The sequence below is a fragment of the Anguilla rostrata genome, chromosome 17 (genome assembly GCF_018555375.3).
Source record: "Anguilla rostrata isolate EN2019 chromosome 17, ASM1855537v3, whole genome shotgun sequence".
NCBI classification, from domain to species: Eukaryota; Metazoa; Chordata; class Actinopteri; order Anguilliformes; family Anguillidae; genus Anguilla; species Anguilla rostrata.
This window is the reverse complement of record NC_057949.1, coordinates 26,001,864-26,016,611: the sequence shown is the minus strand read 5'-3', so window position 1 is coordinate 26,016,611 and position 14,748 is coordinate 26,001,864. Positions and strand designations below refer to the sequence as shown.

The 14,748-nt window shown below is 45.8% G+C and overlaps 1 protein-coding gene and 1 long non-coding RNA gene across 4 annotated transcripts in view; one reads left to right on the top strand and one right to left on the bottom strand.

Moving 5' to 3' along the window:
- Nucleotides 1–14,748, top strand: part of LOC135243615 (uncharacterized) — a 111,423-nt gene that overhangs the window by 3,325 nt on the left and 93,350 nt on the right. The gene's annotated exons all lie outside the window — the stretch shown is intronic.
- Nucleotides 1–14,748, bottom strand: part of LOC135243614 (protein shisa-6-like) — an 80,011-nt gene that overhangs the window by 21,078 nt on the left and 44,185 nt on the right. The window lies entirely within an intron of this gene.

The following is a 14,748-nucleotide window of genomic DNA, read 5'->3' as shown; positions in this document are numbered from 1 at the left end:
CCTCCCCCCCCACCCCATCTGCACCTTTGCTCTCCCCTTTTTCTTTTGCCCTTTCCTTCCCCTCTTCCATTCCATCCCTTTCTCTTTCTCACCTCTTCTCTCACTCGCCACCTTTCTTTCTCACTCTCTCTCACACCACACCCCACCCACCGCCTTGTTTTCCTTCTCAGAAAATCAGTAATCTGTTACACAGAGAAACAGCAAGTTTGGGGCGATTATAATAACTATAATTTTTTTTCCAAGTTTGCCGCATTTCAGGTTAAACCGGCTCACTACCCAAATCACAGCCGGGGTGTGCCCCTTTAAGTACAAAGTAGCAGAAGGAGCCATAGAGCGACCCGGGCTCCTCTGGCCTACATAAGATCACAAATCGGCAGGGGGGCGGGGGGGGGGAGTGGCTTGCGATGGGCCGTACACAGCGGACAGCTTCAAATAGGCTGAGCGGGGGGAGCGGTTATAATGGACTGGGTTTACTCAACATTCAAATCAAAACGATTGTGTCACTTAAGTAACAACGAGGAAAAAGTCAAGATGGCGTTCCTTTAGTAAGAACAGGAACTGATTTTTTACAGCGCAGAGTTTTTACGTTTGACTTTATTTTCTTTGAAAATCTGCTCAAAATGAGACCTAAGGTCGCATTTTTCCTCTCTTGCTCTTTGCGAAGCGTTTTTGAGGAATGCCAGTTTGATTTTCGCCTGACCGACACCCACGTTACCACTGGAGCTGGTGTCTGTTATCACTGGAGCTGGTGTCTGTTATCACTGGAGCTGGTGTCTGTTATCACTGGAGCTGATGTCTGTTATCACTGGAGCTGATGTCTGTTATCACTGGAGCTGATGTCTGTTATCACTGGAGCTGATGTCTGTTACCACTGGAGCTGATGTCTGTTATCACTGGAGCTGATGTCTGTTATCACTGGAGCTGATGTCTGTTATCACTGGAGCTGATGTCTGTTATCACGACCTCGCTCAGTTTGCAAAACCGACACCGGATCAGCACTAACGCCTTTAAACACAAGCCTTCCAACAATCATCACTGTGAGAATAGGACTTTGTAAAAGGAAATGATTGCAAGTCATTTTAATAATGTTGGAGCTTAAAGTGTTAATCGTTTATTCTTTTTTTTTTTTCTTCAATTCTGTTTAGCCTTTAGCCATTAAACATTTAGTCCCGCCCCTACTGTCCATCATCTCTATCTCTCTCTCTCTATGATGAAATGTATTTATTTTTTTTTGTTGCTCGGTGCGAACGGCCGCGGCGAACCGTGGCAGAAGGGCTCGTTTACGGCTTTGATCCGCCTTTCGTTCGACGTTAACGCGAACACGCGTCGCGCACGCGAGGAAACGCGTCCCCGTCGTTTACGGGTTATTAAACGAGCCAGGCGCGGAAAATTAATCTCTCCCCCCAAGCTGCTGACAACCTGACGGCAAAACGTAAGTGAAATACCCCCCCCCACATCCCCCCCCCCCCACCACACGGTCGGCATGACATCTTATTTACAGAAATCCAGCGAATGGCGCATGCGATCTGTATTCTCACAGATCCTCCTTGGAGATTTGTGAAATCATTACGATAATGGCCACCGTTGCGTACCGTGTGATTTCCTTTACTCTTTGCTTTGAACATTATGGTCTCATCAACTATTGTCCCCCCCCCCCTCCACACACAAGTCAAGTAACCCCTTCAGGGGAGCTGTCACCCACTTTCAGACTCGGGGTGCGAGCCGAACTTGAAAGAGGAGTGTACTTCCCCCTTCCCATGGGACCATCCCGAAGAAGATCAAGCATGAAATGACAATCTGTTACAACAATAAACATCACAAAGCATATAATACCACACTAATTATACCCATCTCACACACACACACACACACACACACACACGCTCTCTCACACACACACACACACACACACACACACACACACATGCTCTCTCACACATGCATACGCGCACACACGCACACTCTCTCACACACACACAACCATCACACCTCACATCTCATGCACACGCACACTTCACACACTCTCCTCACACGCTCACTACACTGCACACACACCACACACACACACCACACCCACACACACACCAACCGCCACACACACACACACCGCACACACACACTCACACACAGAAACACGCACACGCACTCACGCCTACGGAAAGCTATTAAAAACCAATGCTGTACGTGCAGCACTGTTGAAGTCACATCTAAAAGACCTGCAGTCCTCAAATTAATTGCTGGGTCATGCCGTTGTCTAGAGGATTTTTCATATATAGCGTCATGACTCTGGTTGATTTAGCGTGGGAATATCCTGCCTTTTTACAGACCGACTGCAGCTTATTCTTCTGCCTAGTCGGCTTTGCAGATGTTAGGCCAGAATAGCGTTCACTGTTCTCGGCTAGAAATAGCTGTACAAAATGAGTATTTTACCTTACTGAACCCGTGCTTAGCAGTTGTCTACGAACATGAAATGCACTTTTGTACGTCGCTTTGGATAAAAGCGTCTGCCAAATGAATGTAATGTAATGTAATGACATTGTTCCATGTTGGACAAAAATTCCTCTTGTGTGGGTAACTGCCAAATGAATGGTCTTCAAACCAGGATCAAGTCCATTACATTACGACATAGCTCAGGGGGGGGACATAGCTCAGGAGGTAAGACCGATTGTCTGGCAGTCGGAGAGTTGCTGGTTCAAACCCCGCCCTGGGCATGTCGAAGTGTCCTTGAGCAAGACACCTAACCCCTAACTGCTCTGGCGAATGAGAGGCATCAGTTGTAAAGCGCTTTGGATAAAAGCGCTATATAAATGCAGTCCATTTACCATTACATTACAGGCATTTAGCAGACTTACACAAATTTTTTTACATAGCATTTACATTGTATCTATTAGATATATACTGAAGCAATGCAGGTTAAGTACCTTGCTCAACGATACAACGGTAGTGTCCTACCGGGGAATTCGAACCGGTGAACTTTAGGTTACAAGACCAACTCCTTACCCATTATACTACACTGCCGCCGCAATCCCCCTTCTCAATCCCCCCCCCCCCCGAACCCCCCTCCTCAGTTGTTTTAGGAACAGTTTTGGCTGTTTACATGGATAATATGTATAAACGTAGCTGATCGAGCTTCCGTAGGAATGTATGTTAATGAAATGGTAAAACTGATGTGTGTGTGACTGCACGGCACTCTTGTGCTGAGGCCACCGTGAATGGGCCCTTAGACGGCCTGCAGACCTCCAGCTGAGCCGGGCCCCCGGGGGTTTACTCTGCGGAAAACCGTGAGCCAACGTCAGGGGAAACGCAGCAAAGAGAACAAGGAGAAAAGAAAAGTTTATGAAGTGGCGGGTGAAATAATAAAAATGTCGGGACATTTTAAAAATAAATATAATAAAAATCATATTCCTGGACAGAGGGGGCAGATGCAATCCGAAACCCTCCAGTCACTTTTTTTCCCTCCAATTCCTTTTTCTTTATTCTTTTTTATTTTTGTTTTTATTGGCTGTGTCATCTTTGCCCTGACGTCGCTGGTTCCGCTGAGCTGAGGTGCAGAGATCATGAGCGAATGGAACCATTCCTCGGCCCCGTTTCTCCTTTACTTCTAAGAACTCTGTCCCTTTCTGCAGCTGAAACGAGGCCATCAAATAGAATTTTGTTCATTGATATCGGTCTCCCCTCTGTTTGAAGTATTTTAAAAAAAAATTATTTATTTTTAAAGCATCTGTCCTTAACTAATCCCCAGCTCATTAAAAATACAGGCCTGCACAGCAAAGCAAAGCAATTTAGGATGGAAACAATATGTCTAAATTCCTTTTTTTTGATCATTTTTTGTATCATCCCGCTGTTTGCTTGGCTTGGGCTGAAAGCTACACACAGAGGAGCCCATTAAAATGGTAGCAATTAATGTATGCTTCATGCAAGGAAGGGCAGTTTTATGTAAAAACCAACGAATTTCAAAGAAATATCCTGTTTGATAATCTCGCCATCTTTGATTTAATCTTGCAGTCTCATTCGCTGAACAGATTGAAAAGCACCTGGGGACAGGTAAGAGCCGAATAATTAAAAAATAAAACAAAAAACAAAAAAAAAAAAGAAAGAAAGCTTGATGTATGCAGAAACCCCTCGTCATTCTGAAAGAACGTTCAGTCCCTGTAACAAAAGAAATGCTTTCAGTGCCGAAGAACATCCTGTGCTCTTGAGAGAGAGACTGTCGACAGCTAGAGGACAAGGAAATAATCTGGGAGGCCTTAAAATACCCGCTTAACTAGGACAGTGCGTGGAGACCTGTGAGGGTTAACGCGCCGCGCTTTGCCAGCCTACATTGCATCGACCTGTGGTGCATCGTTACATAACGCAAAGGTGCCTGAGGACGAAGCTCCGCGTTTTGGAGGAGAAGAGGGCAGAGAGACGGGCGACCGCTGTCCCCTTTCTGTAACGTACGTACACGTTAGGAGCACCCCCCCCCCCAGTCCCCATCGCAAACGGGGCACCCCCCCAGTCGCCATCGCAAACGGGGCACCCCGCAGTCGCCATCGCAAACGGGGCACCCCCACAGTCGCCATAGCAAACGGGGCACCCCCCTGTCGCCATCGCAAACGGGGCACCCCCCAGTCGCCATCGCAAACGGGGCACCCCCCCAGTCGCCATCGCAAACGGGGCACCCCCACAGTCGCCATAGCAAACGGGGCACCCCCACAGTCGCCATAGCAAACGGGGCACCCCCCAGTCGCCATAGCAAATGGGGCACCCGCAATCGCCATAGCAAACTGGGCGTCTGCAGTGCCCATCACAAACGGGGTGCCCACAATCCCCATCAGAAACAGGGCACCTGGAATCCCCATCAGAAACAGGGCACCTGCAATCCCCATCACAAATGGGGAACCTGCAGTCCCCATCAGAAACAGGGCACCTGCAATCCCCATCAGAAACAGGGAACCTGCAATCCCCATCAGAAACAGGGCACCTGCAATCCCAATCACAAACAGGGAACCTGCAATCCCCATCAGAAACGGGGCACCTGCAGTCCCCATCAGAAACGGGGCACCTGCAGTCCCCATCAGAAACAGGGCACCTGCAATCCCCATCGCAAACGGGGGGGCCCTAATCTCCATTGCAAGCAGACCAGGTCACAGATCGCTTTGTAACTTTTTTTTAAAACTATGTCCTGTGGCGGCAGTTTTTCTTTTCTAGAAACCCATGAAGATGTGACTTCTAAAAAATAATTGGTTTCATTCTTGACTTTATGCACTGAAACATAAACCTTTAAAGCCCATCATATGGCTAACCCTCATGGTAGACATTTTAAATGTTCTTTTATTTTGTAAGAATCTACTGTGTAGTAATAGCGGTTAGTCTTCTATTTCTAAATGTCTTGAGACCAAACTTTCTTTCTGAAAGAAAATCATTAAGTGGCAGAAGCATAAAGCAATCAGCCATTTTGAGTTCATATTGCAAGGTGAGCTGGTCCAATTGCATTCCGGGTGTTTCTGGCTCTCTCGACGTCTTTTTAAAACTATCGCACCGGGAACGTTGCCACGGGTTTCAGATTTTGTGCGCCTGGTTTCATGACAGTTGGCTAGTCTAGCCAAGGCCAGGTCGCTAGGAGAGATTAGCTGAACGCTGTTGCTCATATTAATCAGGTCAACACACTTATGTTGCGCCTCTAATGCAAATCACTCGGGGTAAGAGGTATTTATTATATCTCTTTGGATGTTCTTAAAATTTGACCGCCTGTGAGTGAATAAAAGGGGTTGATGTTAGTCACAAAGGTTAATTCGAATGAGATGGAGTGAAACTGAAATTGCTTGTGTTCAAACCGCTAAAACGCTGATGGGAGCTAGCGGGAGCTACTGTAGCTCATTACCCATTAAAGGAAAATTATGAACAGATGCAATGGCGGAATTTTGAACTTGGATCCTGATGATGAGAAACGCTATTGGTCTGGACAGTAGGAGACACTGAAATGTCTTATGCGTTGTCCAGTATGAAGGTTGTTTTTTTTCCCCTCTCTCTTTTGGTTGTGACTCTTCTCTTGTATGTATTTCACACATTCGTTCTCTCAGTGTGTCCTTAAGCTATTGTGGGCGTGCCTTCGGAAGCTTCTGGTTGGGAGTGGTGAGGGGCTCTACGGTCCCTGTGAATACCCCCTGGATCCACCACTGTTTAGGACAGTGGTAACCAACCTGGAGTCCTACCGTCCTGTAGGTTTTCACTCCAACCCTAACAAAGCACACCTCATTCAACAGCTAGAGATCTACCGTCCTGTAGGTTTTCACTCCAACCCTAACAAAGCACACTGCATTCAACAGCTAGAGATCTACCGTCCTGTAGGTTTTCACTCCAACCCTAACAAAGCAAACCTCATTCAACAGCTAGAGATCTACCGTCCTATAGGTTTTCACTCCAACCCCAACAAAGCACACCTCATTCAACAGCTAGAGATCTCATTGTGCTGCTTATTAGTAGAGCCAGGTGTGCCAAATTAAGGTTAAGATGAAAACCTACTGGATGGTAGACCTCCAGAAACAGGTTTGGTTACCACTGGTTCAGTACTATAAAAATATACTGGTGCCAATACGGCAACTGTATTGCATTTTTATTTATTCTTTCTCCATGAGGGACAAGTTGACCTTTGTCTTCCATAGAATTGTTTGTATGGATTCAGATTATATATTTTTTCCTTTTTGTTTTGAAAGAAAAAGCGATTTAGTGCAACGTACTGCATGTTGACCTTTCTCTTTCAAACGATTATTTTACATTTCAGTCATTGAACCCCTTTGTATGCTTGTTCCCGGTGACATAAGTAATCCAGTGGTGAGGGACTTGCAGACATGGACAGATATTGAAACTACAGCAAGTTAAATAAATAAGCCAAAATCTATATGTGAAGTGAAGGCCGCCAAGCCTGGAGCTTATACCTTTCTAACAACAAACAACTATGGAGGTTCCGCCCAGTGCTTGAATGAGTGCCTGTACTCGTATGAGCAGAATGTGTCTCCCTTTCTCTCTCACTCTCTGCTCTCACTCTCTCACTCTCGCTTACCCTCTTTCTCATGCCCTCACTCACTTTCTCTGTCCTTGTCCCTGATTCTGTCTCTCTGTCTCTGTCTTTCTCTCTGTCTCTGTGTCTGTCTCTCTTTCTCTCTCTGTCTCTGTCTCTATGTCTCTGTCTTTCTCTTTCTCTCTGTCTCTGTGTCTGTCTCTCTCTCTCTGTCTCTCCCTCCTCAGCAATCCAGTGACGAAGGTGCAAATTCTTTGTGCTGCCTGAATGAGTACCTGCCAGTGTGGCTTGCGTTGCGGTCCTGTGATGTGCTCTGAATGCACGATTTAAAGAGGTTTTTTTAGTTGATCAAACAGAAGTGCTGACCGAAGTCTGTATGGCTTCGCAGGTCGAGCGGAGAGAAGAACGAACAATGGGTGAGTCACAAGGATACTCAAGATTTACTAACATCTCAATACACACAGCTCATCCATCAGGACCTTGTTTATTGATTTGTACATAAGAGTTTAACAGCATTTATCTCCCTCTTTTAATCTATAACTATCTCTGGGGTTAATGATTTCATGTCAGGCGAGACTGAGACACTTGCCAAAAGTAATCCAGATTACTCTAGCTAGAGTGTGTGTGTGTGGCATTTGCATTTGCAGTCTGTTGCTGTTGTCTCTCAACATGAGGATCAAATAAGTGTCAATGCCAGATTGATCAGTCATAGCCCAAACATTGGGTCTGTAGAAATCAAACTGTTTGGTATATTAAGAAGCAAGAAGGCACTGGTGAGCTCAACGGTAGCAAACGACCCGGTAGGCCTCTATAGTGGACAGACCCGGTAGGCCTCTATAGTGGATGACTGAACAATACTTTCAGTTGTGAAGAAAAACCCCTTTTCAACTGTCGAACAGTTCCCTGTCCGATTTGAGCTTTTTTATTATTATTTTTTTTTTAGACGTCCTCTCTATGGTTTTCCAAGCTGCCCTGGGGCAGAGTTCTGACGTTCCTTTAACCGGAGGTGGATAAAGAGGGCAGTGTCCGGCTTCTGGCTTTCATGCCAGCGTCTGGCTTTAATGACCTGATTAGCCCCCGACGTTTATGCCATCTAACGCGCTGGCCACATTTCTTGATAAGATTGACAGCCTGAATGCTGTTCCTGTGTGCCAATATGAAAACGTCTTGCTGTGATCTAGTCTGCGAGGGAACCGGGGGCGGTGCATACAGCCAGTTAGCTCATTTAGCCGGGGTGAACTGGTGGAAACAGAAACCTGCATACACACTGGCCCTGCCCCCTCAGGACTGGAACTGCTCACCCCTGCTTTTAACTCTCTCTTAAAAAAAAAAAAAGCACGCAGTTTGGACCCCGCTTTCTTTCTGAACAGGCCCCTCCCCCTCCGCCCACCCCACCGCACCCCACCCCACCCCACCCCACTCATTTCACAGTGTTGTTTCACTGGCGAGAAATCGAACAGGCCTGTTTTTCTCCTTGCAGACAATCCATGATTGATTCATTAGGGTTCGTTGGGGTGGGGGGACCTGATCCGACAGTGAATGGAGTAACTCCAGGTAATTCTCCACAGATAAGAACTGGTCTGATTGACAAAAGGCATCTTTTCTAGTTCAGATGGGATCCTTCTCTCGGGAAGATCAATCGGTCAATCAGTCACTCAGTCAGTGCCAGCATCAGTGCGGCCTGGCTATCTGATTGGTAGTAACGGTTGCACAGCTTTTAATTTCATTAACTTTATTTAAATGGTAAATATGGTCATGATTTTTTTATCTCTGGTTCTTATATTAACTATACGGCCTGGGTTAAGAGATTACAGTGCAGTGAATTTAATGCTTTTTTTTTTTTTTTTTTTTAATGGTGATCGTATCGGGTTAAACTGTAGAGCTGTGGAGGATGTATTGCTGCTTTTTCAGAAGGAGGGTCTTTGTTGGCAAGCTGGTAAAGATTCACAGTCCTAACATGCCTCCTTTTTTTATTGACCCGATTAAAAAATGTATTAAATTAAAAAATATATATATAAAAAATAAACCAATCAGTGGTCTGGAGATGGGTGACTGATGGGTGCTGAAGCGCGACGCTGTCTCATCTTGGCGCCGCTTTGGTTTCGCGACCCAAAGCGAGGAAAACGTCGCCGGAGCTGTCTCGACGGAACAGACGCCCTGAGCGCGCTGTTAACTCGAGGAGGCGAGGGGGGGGGGGGGCTGACAGGCACCGGACGGAACATCTGCGATACACAGCTCATGGTAGGTGGGAGGGTTGGGGAGGGGGAGGGGGGAGGGGGGGCAGGTGTCCTCTTCGAGGGACAGCAGTACAATAAGAGGGTCACATCTTAATTTCGGATGAACGCTTGTTGCTGTGGTAACCGGAGCGAGCGTGTCCTCGGCAAGGCCGCCGACGCTGGGCTGGAGTCAGGGTCACAGCGACAGACGGAAACCTGACTCACCCCGAGAGGGTGAAATCCTGTAAGACCAGAGCACAGAGTACGGGTACACACGCGCCCTCCACAAAACTGGGGGGGCGGGGGGTGGCGGGGGGGTGGGGTGAGGGGGTGGGGCACACTGCAAAATCCATTCATTCCATCCCAAGAGGAGCACTAGGAGAAGATTTTGCGGAGAGATGGGGGCACATCTTCTGCAAAGTGTGTTTAGACGCCTTTTCAGAACAGCAGTGGAGTCACTGGTCCATGCTGGGGTGGAGCACTGACCGTGGAAAAACACCGTGTTTCAGTGCAGGCGTTGTATCTGCAGGACGTGTGATGTAGCGTCTGCCGTGGTTCATTTGGTGCTGCTGAATAGCAGTACTTTTTGATTAAAGTTTGTGTGCAGTAATGGGGGTGGGAGTGGGAGTGGCGGGGGGGGGGAAGGGGGATTGAGTCAGAGGGACACACCCAGGTGGGGGCAGTCAGGTGGGAAGGGGCGGAGCAGGGTAAGGTTCACACAGCTCTTAAATATCACAGGCAAATCGAATGATGGGAAAATGTGCGATGTGTGGGTAAAGGTGTTCAGGTGAATAATAAAAAAAATAAGCTAGTGAATTCCCTGATTTTTTTTTTCTTCAGATGATTGTGAGCATATTTTGTGAAACATCTTGTACTTCTTTTCAGGTTCAGGCAATTATCGTTCAACAGCCGCCCGAAATGGGATCATTATTGCCTTTGCAAGAATTAAATTTAACCACGGACGGTTTTGGCAGGAGGCGGTGATGCTTTAATAATTTGCCCGTGGAAACGATCGAGGTAAAAAAGAATTACACGTCGGTTTGGAAAAGTCGATTTAGGGATGACGCCCGGAAGCCTGGAGTCGGTGTGAATTAAATTATTTCTCTCCGTGTGAAATCTCATCTCGGCTCCCGGTCGCTGTAAGTGTTCCGACAGGCCACGGCCGCACTTTAAAATCCAACCCCAGGGACCGCAAATCTCTCCTTTTCGACGGTTTCAGCTTTCACACTTGTGCCGCACTTAGCCCTGGGATATTGCTAATAATCCCGTTATTGGTCTAATAAGAATAATTATTTTGTAATTGGCTTAATAAGCATTTAATTGCTGCCTTTTGAACTGCCTAAACCGGCTGCACTTTTTTTTTCTTTTTACTGTTGCTGATGTTGTTGAGTGTTATGACATGTCCTTTTTGCTAAACTATAAGCAAAGATTCATATTTTCTTTATTTATTTTAAACTGTGGAGACTTTTATAGAAATTATGCATCATAGTTCATTTGAACCAAATAATTAACTATTTTTCAGGATAGACATTTTTTTAACCATTTACCTTCATTGAATTCATGTTATCTTCTTTTTCAAAGGTGTGTTGTTATTATTAATTATAATAAACTAAAAAGACAATGTACCATCCTAGTGTTATTTTATTTATTTATTTTTACTTTAAAATGTTTCAAATTCAAACTTTATTAACATTATGGAAATTTCACATTTATAATCTGATAAGTAAAATTTGCAATAAGAAAACGTAACTGCCATCTGGAAGGTGGAATCCTAACATTAATCATCAGACGTTCCTGTAAAGTGTTGCTGTTCTATCATAATCACAGGCAACATCATCTCCTGAGTCAGTACAACGCCTGCACACAAATCTACATTTTTCTTTTTATTATGCATAATGGGTTGTCGCCAAACACTAGCAGAAAAACGCCAAGAATCCTGTCCTCATGCAAACAGTTTCCACTTGTTTATTCTCTTACATTCACAGCCTCTGGGACTGGCCCAAATAGACACAGAAACGTCACTCAGAACCCTTATCAGCTCATCTGAGCTACCGTGAACCAACTGCTATCGCCAAACCGTCAAATCAAGTTGTCAAAATACAGTTAAATTTTAATATACTATGTTGATATTCAACACGTTGGCAAATGATTTGCCTGTTGGGTACGTGCTAGCCATGTTCTAAACCATTTTACAGGGCAGACAACAACTAGTGGGTAATAAAAAATGTAATTTGAAACGGACAATGAATTTGCTAAATGAAGTCAGGTTCCTCGAAAGCGAACAAGTTGGCCTTGCACTGCCCCCCAACCCCCCCCCCCTCCCCACACACACCCAGCTGGGGTGTGAATTTCACACTGCATGGTGTCAAATCTAAATGACAGAGTGGGCTGGAGCCATAACTCGGAGGAGGGGCTGCAGGTTTGACTCCTAGGCTGTGGCACCGTTTTTTCAGCCTTGGGGGAAAAAAAAAGGTGCTTGAGCTGAGTGGCTGGGTAAATGGGCAGCTGCAATGACAGGTAATGTGTGAAACGTGAGCCGGGCGAGTCACCTTGGATGAAGGGTGTTTGCTGAGCGAATGGATATGTAAATGTGTAAATGCGTTTGTGATTTTTTTTACGAATTATTGCAGTGTTTATGCGCTCCTCTTCATGTCGGGAAAAGTAAGGCCTTTCTGCGGTGCTGCTTGATTGGGATGGGGAAAGCGGACAGGGGTCGCATCCAGATCCGACATCCCCCCCCCCCCCTCTCCCCAAACCCCCCCAACCCTCCCCGTCTCCTCGCGCTTCCTGTCTGAAACGGGCGAGGTCTCCTGTTATCAGATGCACGACTGGTTTTCATTGTTTAATTTAGCGCTTTCCTGCTTTCCCAGATTGCTTTCTGTGCTGGGGGAGATTCTCTGGGAGGGGGGAGGGGGGTGAGGGGGGGGGTGGAGACAGGAGGAGGTACTGCTTGTGATTGAGCCCCTGTTCAGGGCGGGGGTGGGGGCTCCAAGTCAGCAGTGTGTGCTGAGGGGCAGGACGTCCAGCATGAGATATTAAAGTGTGGACTCCAGATGGTCACCCAAATAATATGAGCTAAAGCGTAACGTGAAGGAATGTAAAGTCGGTATAAACCCTTAACCCTTTGAAGAGTAGGCTGCTCAAAATTCTAAGTCTGTGTTCTAGAACTCCATTGCCAGTACCAGGAGTGATTGTTACATCAGCATGAGAATGTTCAGTTACGAATGTTCTAATAGCGTATTTGTCATCTTACACCTTAAAGGGTTAAACCATGCCTGGTAACTTGCTGGCACTGGTTTTCATTTTCACTGGGGGGGGAAAATGTATTATTCTGCTATTAAATAATTTTAGAATTCTATGCAATAAACATGAGTAAATATGAAATATGATTTTAAAGAAAATTTCCTTTCATGGTGAGAATCGACAGATGGCTTCAAAGCCTTATCTGTTGTATGCCAGTTCTGATTTCGGAGTTCCTACCCCTTTGGAACTCGAAGACTTTCAATTAGTTTATTTTGCAAGTGCCCTCACTGAGGCTTACATTGTCATTTTCGTGCTGAAATGCATGTCCACGACTGCACGTGTTCTTGCATGCACGCGCATGCTAAGAATCGCCGTAAACGGCAACACACGCCTAGATCATACTAATGTGCACATAATCACTCCACAGTAAAGTAATTAATTAGCCATAATTTTATTGATGGAAAATGACTAATTTAGGGAGGTCTATGCATAGAGCAGGTGTTGTCATAAACACGGCCATTAATCACTTGATAACACTTCTCAATAAGTAATTAATATTCAACCATGTACTCCCTCATTTAAAAGGTGAACATTTTTTTGCTCTCTTTTTTATGTTGCCTGACTGTTTCCACGCATCTGCTGCCGTTAAGTTAATAACGGCTGCCCGACCGGGTCCCTCGACTTCGTTAGCCGTTAGCCATTAGCCGCGGCCGGTAATTAACTGCTCATTATCTGGGCAGATACGGTTCCAAGGGCTCGCTAATGTTTACTCCCGCGCGATCGGTCGCTATTGCACCGGAGCCTAGCCAAGGCGTCGGGGCGCTCGCGTGTCGGCTGAGGTTGGACACCGTGCCCAAAACGCACGTCGTACTTGCTGTGCTCCGCCAAAAAAAAAAATGGCCTTAATATGTAATAACGCCCGTCCTGCTTAGAGCTTTAATGTGTAATAAATGTGTAATAACACCCGTCCTGCTCAGAGCTTTAATGTGCAATAACACCTGCCCTGCTCAGAGCTTAATGTGTAATAACACCCACCCTGCTCAGAGCTTTAATGTGTAATAACACCCGTCCTGCTTAGAGCTTTAATGTGTAATAAATGTGTAATAACACCCGTCCTGCTTCGAGCTTTAATGTGTAATAAATGTGTAATAACACCCGTCCTGCTTAGAGCTTTAATGTGTAATAACACCCGTCCTGCTTAGAGCTTTAATGTGTAATAACACCCGCCCTGCTCAGAACTTTAATGTGTAATAACACCCGTCCTGCTCAGAGCTTTAATGTGTAATAACACCCGTCCTGCTTAGAGCTTTAATGTGTAGTAACGGCTGAACTGTGCATTCTCGCACATGGAGCTCTAACTGCCGTCTGTAACGCTCTGCGGTGTGTCGACAGAAGTGGGATTATCCTTCTGCTTCCTTGGGGTGCGCCTCAGTGGCCTGTGTCTAAGTTTAACGTTTTCCTTTTTCTTTTTTTTGGGAAAGATGACACTTTCTGCACCCGTGAAACGGCCTTCGCAGTGTGATTTGGAGTGTTGGTTAATTTGAGATTTAGCCCGGGAGGCGTAACTGAATTCTTCTCATCTTCTCACCCGATGCCAGCCCTGGACGTGTGTTCGCTGCAGAGTACCCTGTGTGTTGAGCATTCGCACACACCAGCGCACTTGTGTTAAGAGCTGCACGCGGCAAACCTCTTTTAAAGGCTTTTTTTTAAAGGGCCATTTACCGTGGAGTGGTTTTGTCCCCAGTTTGGCAAAATGATCATTTGTCGATTGGCTTCCCAGCCATATATTTCCCAGCAAGAATATTTACTATTTTTGGTCTTGGGTGATTCCTCTATTTCCCTGCATCATAGAACCCGTCCTCTGTTCTTTTAGTTTACAAACTCTCAGGCAACAGCATCTGTTCCCTATCCACAGCTGTTTTTTTTATTATTGTGCCATCCTATAAAAACGTAGCTCCCAAAATAAAATGGTTTGCATCTCAACACTGCGTAGTTCCTGTCCTGAGCATTTTTTCCTTTTTTGGGAATGAATCCCGAATTCACTGAGGCTAAACACAGGCAATGTGTGGCCTACGCAGGCTATATGGTTAGGATTCAGTCAACATTTGTCCTTAATATGACTTTGGCAAGTTCAGCAATCACTGAAACTAACCCCGACACACTGAGTTTGAGAGGGAAGTGTAAATGGAGGTTCAGGGCTGTTATTGATTGAATACTGATGCATACTGGCAGGCTTGACTAAGAAATCTATCCTGAAGGACTGGGCTGAGACTGTCACTGATATGAAAT